The sequence below is a fragment of the Amphiura filiformis genome, chromosome 12 (genome assembly GCF_039555335.1).
Source record: "Amphiura filiformis chromosome 12, Afil_fr2py, whole genome shotgun sequence".
Classification (NCBI taxonomy): Eukaryota; Metazoa; Echinodermata; class Ophiuroidea; order Amphilepidida; family Amphiuridae; genus Amphiura; species Amphiura filiformis.
Window position 1 is genome coordinate 34,105,687 of NC_092639.1, and position 12,101 is coordinate 34,117,787.

The 12,101-nt window shown below is 34.8% G+C and overlaps 1 protein-coding gene across 3 annotated transcripts in view; it reads right to left on the reverse strand.

Annotated features, from left to right (window-relative positions):
* LOC140166107 (synaptotagmin-5-like) overlaps positions 1-12,101 on the reverse strand; it is a 218,228-nt gene that overhangs the window by 94,249 nt on the left and 111,878 nt on the right. The window contains exon 1 of one of the 3 annotated variants that reach the window (XM_072189494.1): positions 11,541-11,858. The exons of the other annotated variants lie outside the window; for them this stretch is intronic. The gene's annotated coding sequence lies outside the window, so the exon portion shown is untranslated. Of the gene's footprint in view, positions 1-11,540; positions 11,859-12,101 lie in introns of those variants that run through there. 3 annotated transcript variants of the gene reach the window in all.

The window sequence follows — 12,101 nt, forward strand, 5'->3', positions numbered from 1 at the left end:
TTCCACGATCTGGTAAACCGTCAACGTTAACAGGTTTTTGTGATAGCGTGTGGAACTGCATATTTTAAAGCGGTGTTCCGTTTGACTTGGATATCGAGTGCAAGGACAAACAACAGGAAATACAAAAACATCCAAGAATTTGTTAAATAAATTTTCATGGATCCAGAAATGTTTTGAAGGTTTCTTCTTATTATTATTACCATTGTTATTATTATTATTATTATTATTATTATTATTATTATTATTATTATTATTATTATTATTATTATTATTATTATTATTGTTACTCTTGTTGTTGTTCTTAGGTGTTGTTGTTCTTGTTGTTGCTGCTTCTGCTGTTGTTGTTGATATTATTATTATTTTGTGATGAGCCCTATGAGAAAACTAATTATCTAGGAATATTGTATTCAGGGATTTTGTATTCCAATCATCAGGACGGAATTAAAACATTATCGTTCTAACATTAAGCAGAAGGGTACCCAAATTATATAGCAATGGTAATCTTATGACTCCCAATGAACAAACCAAGACGGATTGGGAACAGACATGTGGGTTTAAGGACGAAGTACTCACATGGTTCGTTAACCCAAATCTGAAACCGATATAGCGAATTAAGTTTTGCTCTTTTCAAAGTCAATACTGACAAGTTGCCACCACCGGGAATTAAAACTAGGATCTTATGCACCAGAAATGAGCACTCTAACCACTGCGCCACGTTTCTGTCTCAACAACTATAATTCATGTGCACACATAACACAAGGAGCTAGACCAGACAAATAGGAGAGGATATATTAGATCAGACACGGATCAAATATTACGTCGATTTTACATTCTCTCTATTATTTTGGTGATCCTATATTTGACTTCATTGCATGGATGTACTTTTTCTGGTAGCAGATATAACCTTTTACAGCCCTTCTTGCGCTCTTTGAGCATACCAGATACCTTAAATGTTCTTAAGGTTAGCAACTATTTTAAACTTTTACGATTTGGTAGTTCACAACATCTTGCGAATGGTAGTGAGCTTTGGCAAAATTGCATTGATCATTTTATAGCGAGTGTCTAGAAGAATTCAAATATCACAGACATACTTTTGTAGGTCCGGTGGTTCTTGAGTTATCATGGTTATGTTGTAAAGAGAGCTGAAACAACAACACTTTTGTAAAACATACATAACAATAATTCAAGCAAGTTTTCAAAGTATATGATTTGTAGAATGCACTTTTGCAAAACATCAAAAGTGTTATTTTTCATAATGTATTGATTTAGATAATGAAAGTCGACATTTTGGCTGCTTCGACCAACAATACCTCGTCTACCCTTAAAAGTTTTGTAAAGGCACAGTACCGACACCCGAGACACCTGCACCCGTATTACATAACAGATATTTAAACATCGGTAATCTTTCTTTAGCCCCGTCTAGTGATCCTTTCAGTGCGAAGCAAGGCTTTTAAAGTTCACCTTATCTTATTTGTACAGACTATAGGCTGGCATGCCAGACACCTGCATATGTATTACATTACATAACTTAAATATAGGCGATCTTTTTTTAGCCCCATCAAGCGATCTTTTTAAAGTGAAGCAAGTACCTGGAAGTTTATCTTATTTATCTTATGCTAAGTCCGACATGCTATATACATCTGCACACGTATTACATGACAGAACTAAATATGGGTAATCTCGCTTAAACTCCGTCTAACGATCCTTTTTGTGTAAAGGTTCATCTTATTTTCGGTACAGTCGCAGGCCAACACACCAGACAGCTGCATACGTATTGCAAAACAGACAGATAATCTTCCTCACCATCGACCAGCGACCCTTTTAGTGCGAAATAAAGTACTTTAAAGTTCAACTTATTTTTGTACAAACCCAGGCCATGCCAATATACTATATACACCTGCATACCTACTACAAATCAGATCTTTTATTTTTCTTCAACCCAAATCTAGCGAACCCGGTACCTAAGAGATTCACTTTAATTTGGTAGAGAATCGCTTAAGACATCCACATGTATTATACAAACATAGGTTATTATAATCTTTCCATTTCTGATAAAAACGTACTCAAGCCCAATATACCCTAATTCTTGAAACATGTGTGTTTCATTATTACACCTGTGTTGATGTTAAAACCAATGTACCGATTGACCTGAATCCATGTAGTTGTTTTTTTACTTTGCAAATTGTTTGTGACAACCGATGTTTGGTGATACAAAAATAAAAGCACTCATCCTGCCAGATGTTTGTAAAAACAGCAACATTTATGTGGAACCCGAGTCGGACGAATACAAAATAATTTTTTGTAAAGGCACAGTACCGACACCCGAGACACCTGCACCCGTATTACATAACAGATATTTAAACATCGGTAATTTTTCTTTAGCCCCGTCTAGTGATCCTTTCAAAGCGAAGCAAGGCTTTTAAAGTTCACCTTATCTTATTTGTACAGACTATAGGCTGGCATGCCAGACACCTGCATATGTATTACATTACATAACTTAAATATAGGCGATCTTTTTTAGCCCCATCAAGCGATCTTTTAAAGTGAAGCAAGTACCTGGAAGTTTATCTTATTTATCTTATGCTAAGTCCGACATGCTATATACATCTGCACACGTATTACATGACAGAACTAAATATGGGTAATCTCGCTTAAACTCCGTCTAACGATCCTTTTTGTGTAAAGGTTCATCTTATTTTCGGTACAGTCGCAGGCCAACACACCAGACAGCTGCATACGTATTGCAAAACAGACAGATAATCTTCCTCACCATCGACCAGCGACCCTTTTAGTGCGAAATAAAGTACTTTAAAGTTCAACTTATTTTTGTACAAACCCAGGCCATGCCAATATACTATATACACCTGCATACCTACTACAAATCAGATCTTTTATTTTTCTTCAACCCGAATCTAGCGAACCCGGTACCTAAGAGATTCACTTTAATTTGGTAGAGAATCGCTTAAGACATCCACATGTATTATACAAACATAGGTTATTATAATCTTTCCATTTCTGATAAAAACGTACTCAAGCCCAATATACCCTAATTCTTGAAACATGTGTGTTTCATTATTACACCTGTGTTGATGTTAAAACCAATGTACCGATTGACCTGAATCCATGTAGTTGTTTTTTTACTTTGCAAATTGAATATATGAATACAAAAGCCACCCAAGTCCATTCTTTGGCCAAATTGAGTTAAGCATGGGAAAATGTTGCTATACATATGCCTGTCACATGTATGAAAGAACAACTCAAATTCATCCTCTGTGTCTATTGAACATGTGAAAAATAGCATGTATGAAAGAATCAACCCAAGTCCATGATTTGAGTCTTGTAACACATTGATTGAAATCCAGTATGTATAAAAGTCCACTTGTAACACATTTATTGCTGGAGAGTGACTTTTGAAAAAAAAATGGGTTTAATCAAGGAAAGTGTGTGGTTTATGTTACATGGCAGAATGCTTATCAACATTATACATAACTGTGTGCTTTATTTTGTATTATCTTACTAGTGGTAATCTCATTCCAACATTATTGTCTTAGTATATGATTCAAAAAACCACCCAAGTCCAGAATTTAAAATGAACCCCACGAAGTCCCTGAAATGCTAATCGTCATACCTAATACAGTTTAACCCACCCATTTGCACGTACAACTTACCATATTGACCAGGTAAATCTAACTGAAGGAATTAAAATGATACACAGGTTTTTTTCTCAAAATCACTTCCCATGGACTTGGGTGGGTTTTGGATTCATGTATTCAATTGTTTGTGACAACCGATGTTTGGTGATACAAAAATAAAAGCACTCGTCCTGCCAGATGTTTGTAAAAACAGCAACATTTATGTGGAACCCGAGTCGGACGAATACAAAATAATTTCCCTATTGTTGGGTGTGTGTGTGTGGGGGGGGGGGTGTAGGTGGGGTGGATGGGGTTTATGTGTGTAAGTGTTTTGTTTATTTATTGTTTGATACATGTATAATAGCTCCAAGGCACGACATACACAGTTCAATGCGTTTTCAATCCTCAGATAGTTTTTTAGATATTATTTACACCATATTTCATCCATAAGTAATAATCCAATTTCATACAAATAAAAGAGATGAGTTTTTCCTACTTAGTATTGACGATAATGGACCGTGATTTGTTTAAATCGGCGTAGATAGGGAAAAAGGCATTAGTGTTATACCGGCCTAGTTTTTAAACCTATTCATTATTTAGAGTAAGTGTTCTTAAGCAGTACGATGCTGCAAAGCTTGCTTTGAGTGTAGATGCTTTATTTGACCATTGTAGCACAACCACAAGATTATAATCATACACGAGTTTGTTGGTTTCCTTCATTCATTATTGTTTTTGATGTTTACAACAATAACTGTGTACTGTATGTATATTTCACAGTACAAGCAAATTGTCTTTTAACACCGCCATGTCACATAATCAAGACAAGTTTTGAAGATAAAGAATTACCAGATTTATGCTCAATGAAAGATGGCTGCTACGGATTTACTAAACTGTCGCCACTTTTGTAATTTAATAGTAATGACAGACACATTCTATTTAACAGTGCTAAGTTTACCAAGAGAAGAATAAGTTTGGATGAAACATAGAACTGCCAAACCTTTGCGAGCTGGGATTAAACGTTTTGCAAGTCAACATCTTGGAAATACTGCATTTCAATATTTTCATTTGGACTTGGACAAGTTATATATGTTTATACTTGTCTATTACATGGGATAATAAAAAAGCCCACTCCCAACCAATAAGTAACTTTTCATTTAATGAAAGAGAAACATAATTGTCTGAAGGGTTTGCATATTCATCAATCACATTGCATTCTAATCCACCTCACCTCTTATCATTTATGTAAGGAGTATTTAAGGGGGTGGAGTAACCCTATCGGTTTAGGATATGGATTAACTTTAAACTTACATACAATTTCCTCTATTATTTTGGACCTATTTCAGTTGGTGCGAATTGGTATTCTTAATTCTTTATTCTTAATATTACACTTAATATCCTGATAATATGAAACCTTGTTTATCTTTATTAAAGCTATACAAACTTCAATATTTGTTATAATTCGGTTTATACATATTTATTTTGTTCCAATAAGACATAAAGTAGAGCCCTTCTTTTATTATGACACTACTATACACGCACACGATTTCAATGTGTTTTTTACAAATTTCAACCACAAAAAAACTATAAATTGTACTTGCAAAAACACCTGTATAATTGAACGAACCTGTTTTGCTTTGAGCACGAATTCTATGCTAATACATTTTCATGACTTAGCTAGCACAAATGTTATGCTGCGTTTTTTAGATTAATGCACATAATGTTGCGTATCTCCAATGATGAATTGCCTTATTACTATCAGACATAGTTTTACATTGTCATCATCTATACATATTGAAATCTTACAATCAGTTGTTTCTCATAGAATATATTTTATTACATATAAGCATGAAAAGTGTTTGAACAGTTACATTTGCGCTCAAATTGATTGGATTTTTAACCCATATCGTTTTGATTAAGCTGAAAAGGAATGATTGATGTTTTAACTGCATACATGTATATAGCTGTTGTTTGATAAATGTAATATTTTGGTACGCTAAGATTAATCTCTGGTAGGTTTAGGCGTCACATTATTATGGAATAAGTAATTTTGATCAACATCATTTAATTGAAATTGCCTGAAATTACTTTATCATAATTTCTTATTCTAATTCTCACCATTTTTTTAAACTGAACACAATTAAATTTTTGGTATTTATGTAACAAGCCACCTTAAAGAATTCTAAGCTTTATCCTCATGCCTTACAATTAAATAGCGTGGTCATCGTGGCCATCGTGCACAAAAAAACCCTACTGTAAACATTCAGTCAATTAAATGTAAAAGGCTATTTGACAGAAAGTGAGTTTGTGGACTGAACCTTTTAGAGAGGATTTCAGTGAAGTATTGTCAAAGACTGTGATCCTCCTTATCCGAGGTCCACGATGAACAAGTGTCAATAGTCTTCTCGATCAAATTGGTCCCTGTTCAAATGGTTTCCCTTTTTCTTCTGCATGAAATTAATCCAAAATGCTCCCTCATGTCCTGTGATTTGTTTGCCAAGTATACTAATTTTAGGACATTCGTCCTCAAACAAAGAGAGCATAATGAAAATGGGTGTCCACTGTCCATGCGTTTTGTAAATGACAGATAATTATTACCAGGTATTCCCGGGTGATTTGTCTTGATGAAGGCTTTAGAATCATGGAAGATAAGGGATGTTCATGCCTAGTTTCACCTAGACCAAATATATTCTGTTTTCTTAGTGCTTTCCTTTAAAGCTTTTTTGTTTGGTTTTATTGACCAATGGTAGCTAATAGTGTAGAGGTAAGTTCAGTGCATTTTGATTATGATGGGTTACGGACCTTTAAGTATAAGGACTGATTTTATAATATAACACAAAATCTGAAAATAAGAGTCATCTAAACGAACTTTATTTGTTAATGCTAATGCTATTGCAACGTAAATGCAACAAGAAGTACTTGAATCTATGACCTACTTTACCCTTCATATGAAGTACATCAGTGATTTCAGATATAGTATTCCTCTTTGTTTATATCCTACGATTGAGTTATTAAAAGTAAACATCGCTGATGTCAACGTTTCATTAATTTTAAAATATTCATTGTTTTATGTGGGTTAGTTTCAATAGTGAAAATAGGAGAAAGCGCGTAAAATTATATAATTCTTAGTATTACGCTTAAAGGAGTATTTCGTGATCCTAGCATCCTCTATTTATGTCATTTTTCATTAGATATCCACGAAAAAAACCAATTCCCAAAATTTCAGTTGCTTCCGATTTTGCGTTCGCGAGTTATGCATGATTATGTGTATTACACTGCTCCATAGACAATGCGTTGTAATTTCGTTCTGGTGCACCAGAATGAAATTCAAATTTCACGATATCTTTGCTAAACGAATTAATCTGCAAGAAATATTTTGTGCATAAACATTATGTAGCCAGAGGTTTCCAGTGATATAAAAATCTCAACTTTTTTTTGAGAAAAGTGGGGGGATGAGGCTGTGGATCACGAAATGCCCCTTTAATATCCTAACAATAAGAAAGCTTGTTTATCTTTAGCTATACAAACTGCAATATTTGTTATAATTTGGTTTATATATATTTATTTTGTTCCAATCAAACAAAACAGAGCCCTTCTTTTATTATGACACTACTATACACACACGATTTCAATGTGTTTTTCTACAAATTTCAACCACAAAAAAATATACTTGCAAAAACACCTGTATAATTGAACGAACCTGTCATACTTTGAGCACGAATTCTATGCTAATACATTATCATGACTTAGCTAGCACAAATGTTCTGCTACGGTTTTTTAGATTAATGCACATAATGTTGCGTATCTCCGCTGATGAATTGCCTTATTACTATCAGACATATATAGTTTAACATTGTCATCATCTATACATATTGAAATCTTACAATCAGTTTTTTACATAGAATATACAAATATTTCATTACATATAAGTATGAAAAGTGTTTGAACAGTTACATTTGCGCTAAAATTGATTGGATTTTTAACCCATATCATTTCGATCGAGCTGAAAAAGGAATGATTGATGTTTTGAATGTATACATGTATATAGCTGTTGTTTGGATAAGTGTAATATTTTGTTAAGCTAAGATTAATCTCTGGTAGGTTTAGATGTTATTATGGAACAAATAATTTTGATCAACATCATTTAATTCAAAATGCCTTAAAGGAGTTTTTTATCATAATTTCTTATTCTAATTCTCACCATTTTTTGTACTGAACACAATTACACTAACAGCAATTTTGGTATCCATGTAACAAGCCACCGTAAAGCTTTATCCTCATGCCTTACAAATAAATTGCGTGGTCTTGAGGCCATCGTGCACAAACAAAAACCCATTGTAAACATTCAGTCAATTAAATGTAAAAGGCTATTTGAATGAGGGTATATAGTAGACTGAGCCTTGTAGAGGGGATTTCAGTGAAGTATTGTCAGAGTCTGCGATCCTCCTTATCCGAGGTCCGCGATGAACAAGTGTCAATAGTCTTCTCGTTCAAATGGTTTCCCTTTTTCTTCTGCATAAAATTAATCCAAAATGCTCCCTTGTGTCCTGAGGTTTGTTTGCCAAGTATACTAATTTTAGGACATTCGTCCTAAAGCAAAGAGAGCATAATGAAAATGGGTGTCCACTGTCCATGCGTTTTGTAAATGGCAGATAATTGTTACCAGGTATTACCGGGTGATTTGTCTTAATGAAGGCTTTAGATATCATGGAAGATAAGGGATGTTCGTTCTTAGTTTAACCTAGACCAAATATATTTTGTTTTCGTAGTGCTTTCCTTTAAAGCTTTTTTGTTTGGTTTTATTGACCAATGGTAGCTAATGGCGTAGAGGTAAGTTCGATGCAGTCAGGGCCAGGAGTCAACGGCTATCATTTCTTTATAACTTTGGGAAAAAGTGACTTCTTCTAGTCTGAATAAGAATTGTGTTCAAAGTTCTTACACTGCATACCACTAGTATCTTCGGAGATGGGATCACCGTAAGTGTTGTTACCTTTACATGGCCTCATCTCATCTGACGTATTGACCTGATGGTACCTATCAGACCTTGATTCCAATCCAGATTAATATGTCACGAACCTCAAGCAACAGTTCATAATGCTTTGAAGCGAGACACTAAACTTGATTAATTATCTAAGCAATGAAACAATCATGTCTACTTTGAGCTATTAAACCAGTTTGATTATGAAGGTTATGATAAAAACGATACTGAATGTTCTGAAGAGAAGAAAATGTCAATATATATCGCAAATGCACATGCCATGATTAAACACACAGTCGTATAACGGCTCGTTTAATATCCAAGTTTGTTTTCTTCGATATGTACACGAGAGTTGCCGAGAGGGACACATATCGCTAAGTCAATATCCAGTTATAAGTTACATATTCTTCTCTTAGAGAACTGCTTACTGTCAACTGTTACATATTTAGAATAATGCTTGATTAGAATGGCGGCGATACCAATGATTTTTATATTACGATGATACGATAGATAGAACTAAACTATGCAACACCGCTTGCGGCTATCAACATGTGTGTAAATGTGGTGTGGTGACGTCAAGTAAGGTGAGATGGAGTGAAGTGAGGTGAGGTGGGGTGAAGTGAGGTGAGGTGGGGTGAAATGAGGTTAAGTAGGGGGAGAATCACCTTACAATTATCAGAAGATTTCATATTTGTATTATCTGTACTAAGGAGAAAATATATTATGCTCATGTTAATGTAGTTACAAAAATGACGATTTGACTTTGAATATTTTTAAGAGCTTCTTTATGAATGGAGTGGACAGGTGTCATAATTAATGTCAAACTACCTCATTTCGAGGTCTTAGAGCCAGAACCACCTATGTCCATTTGTGTTCTCAATTACATGTTACTCATTTCAGTAACAAATGGACGGTTAATTCTGCCCTCCATGTAAGAAAATGTAAGTAACTAACTGTTTAAGTGACCATGCATGTACCCCAAAGTCACTTGCATATAGTATGGAGGGCATAATTAACCGACCATTTGTTGCCGAAATGAGTAATAAGTAATTGAGAAAACAAATGGATATAGATGGTTCTGGCTCTAAGCCCTCATTTCTCCTAGAACGTACAGTGGTCAACCAAAACAAATTGCTATATAAATCACCCCGGCCACCCGCCCATTTAGGAAGGCTAATTTGATATTCCCGAACCGTTAAGACCTCACAAATATTTTAATAATAATGATAAACTGCAACATACTGAATTTTATTGCCAATTTAAAATCACACGCGTAGTGTAGAACAGCTAATGTTCAAACTGTTACATTTCAGAGAATATGCTAATGGTGCACAGATACAAATAATTGTAGTAGGAACTAATGCATAACTAGTATATATAACGGCTATGCAAAAATTAAACAATTGCTTATAAAATATGTTGAATCCAAACTAAAGCATTGCCACAGATGTTCCAAATTGCATAATATCGATTGTTAATTGGGCTTATTCATTTTTATTTATGTTCGTTTGACAAAACATTAATTTTACATCTGTCCGTAAATACATGATTAAATAATTAACAATGATTTTGACATGCTAGATCTTGTTACAAATCATATTGAATTAATGGTGATGTGTGAAATTGAATTAAATACCTTGCCCTTGATTATAGTGAATGATTAGGTGTTCATTGAAGATTTTACCGGGATATATACCTCTTAGTTCGACTAACTCAGTTAACTAAAAGAACTAGTAAATTTCTCCAGAGACGCGTAGTTTTTATGGCACAAAAAGATACTATGTGATGGAATGTTCCAAGATGATTGAGGACAATCACCCTTCATGTATCATTGATCTTTAATATGCCTAAGTGATATGTCAAAAGCCTTGCCCTTCATTAGCGACTGCCCGGGCATGCCGGGAGAGACTGTTTAGGAGTGCAAGTGAAGGTTTCACCTGGTTTACCTTTTAGTGCAATTAACTGAATTAACTAAAATTCACAAGAGAGGTGCAGCTTTTATGGCACACAACGATACTATGAGCTCTGTGATAGAATGTGATGAGTCCTGAGGACCGCCATCCTACATGTATCATAGATCTTTAATATGCTTAAGTGATATGTCAAACGCCTTGCCCGTCATTATAGAAAATGACTAGGGAGTACACGTGAAGGGTCACCTGGGAATACTTCATAATGTAATGCAATTAACTAAAACTCGAGTAACTCACCAGAGTGGTGTAGCTTTTATGGTATACACAACGATACTACGAGCTCTGTGATAGAAAGCGGCGAGTCCCATGATAAGGACTGCCATCCTACATAAATCATTGATCCTTAATATGTTTAAGTGATATGTCAATAACCCTGCCCTTCCATACGATAATTTTCCATGTGGATAACATTTCCATTCAAATTGGACTTAAGGTATTAATGTAATTATGATAGATCAATTTACAGTGCTCAATATGTAATGTTTATATCTAATGGTCGGCGATTTCTCTTTCGTATAGAAATTCTCATCTCTGTTCTTCACTCTCATTCCCCTCTCTCTCTCTCCCTCTGCCTCTCCCCCTCTCTCTCCCCCCTCTCTCTAACTCTCGCATTGTGCTACATCGAAACATTGATAAACGAGATCGAAATCACACTACCTAACACATTCAATAGAGGGTATTCCTTCCCAAAGGGGCAGGTGAAGTTGTATATCATGTACATAATCAAGAGCAATAAGAGGGCATGGTTAATTCAATGATTAAATCTATTAATGGTCAACAGGTGAAATAAATGATTACCTTTATAACTGTAATAGACATTTGCTGAATTTAACTCATAAACAAATATATACATAAAGAAAAAACAACAACACTGCAAATGACACACATGCGGAGTCGGATCATCGCTAATTATTTCCATGGAATAAAGATGACACATTGTACACGTAAATAAATAATTACCCTATCACTCCAGCGGATCAATGTCTCATACATGCTCATCTTCTGCTCCATTTTTAAAAGCATCAGTAGTTCAACAAGAGAGAAATAAGTAATCTCCACTTCTAATACTTGGTTATCTTGCCTTCGGGAGATACACAATAGAACAGGTCCAACGGTATTAACCGATTGCATTAACTCATTAGCCACTTCAGAATACCTCACTCGATATATGTTATTCCATTTGATCGAAAATATAGTGATTATTCCAAAAAATATGCTCTTTTGTGACAGTATATTCGAACCAGCTAAACATACAATATGTTTCAGTACGGTGCAAGCAAGTGTAATGGAATGATTTTTTTTTCTTCACAACGGGAGCCACTATAGCGTATAGTACCACATGCTTTGAATTTGTTTTTTGCGCCGGCGCGTTAAAGGGGACCCTATAGCTGTTGGAATTTGTAGCACCTTGTTCAAATGTATACTTGATGCAACACGTGTTGGCAATTTGAGTTTAATTTGACAGTTGATAAATGATTGTGGCTCTTAGGTGAGAAAAATCGTGGGGACTCCAAGGGCTAA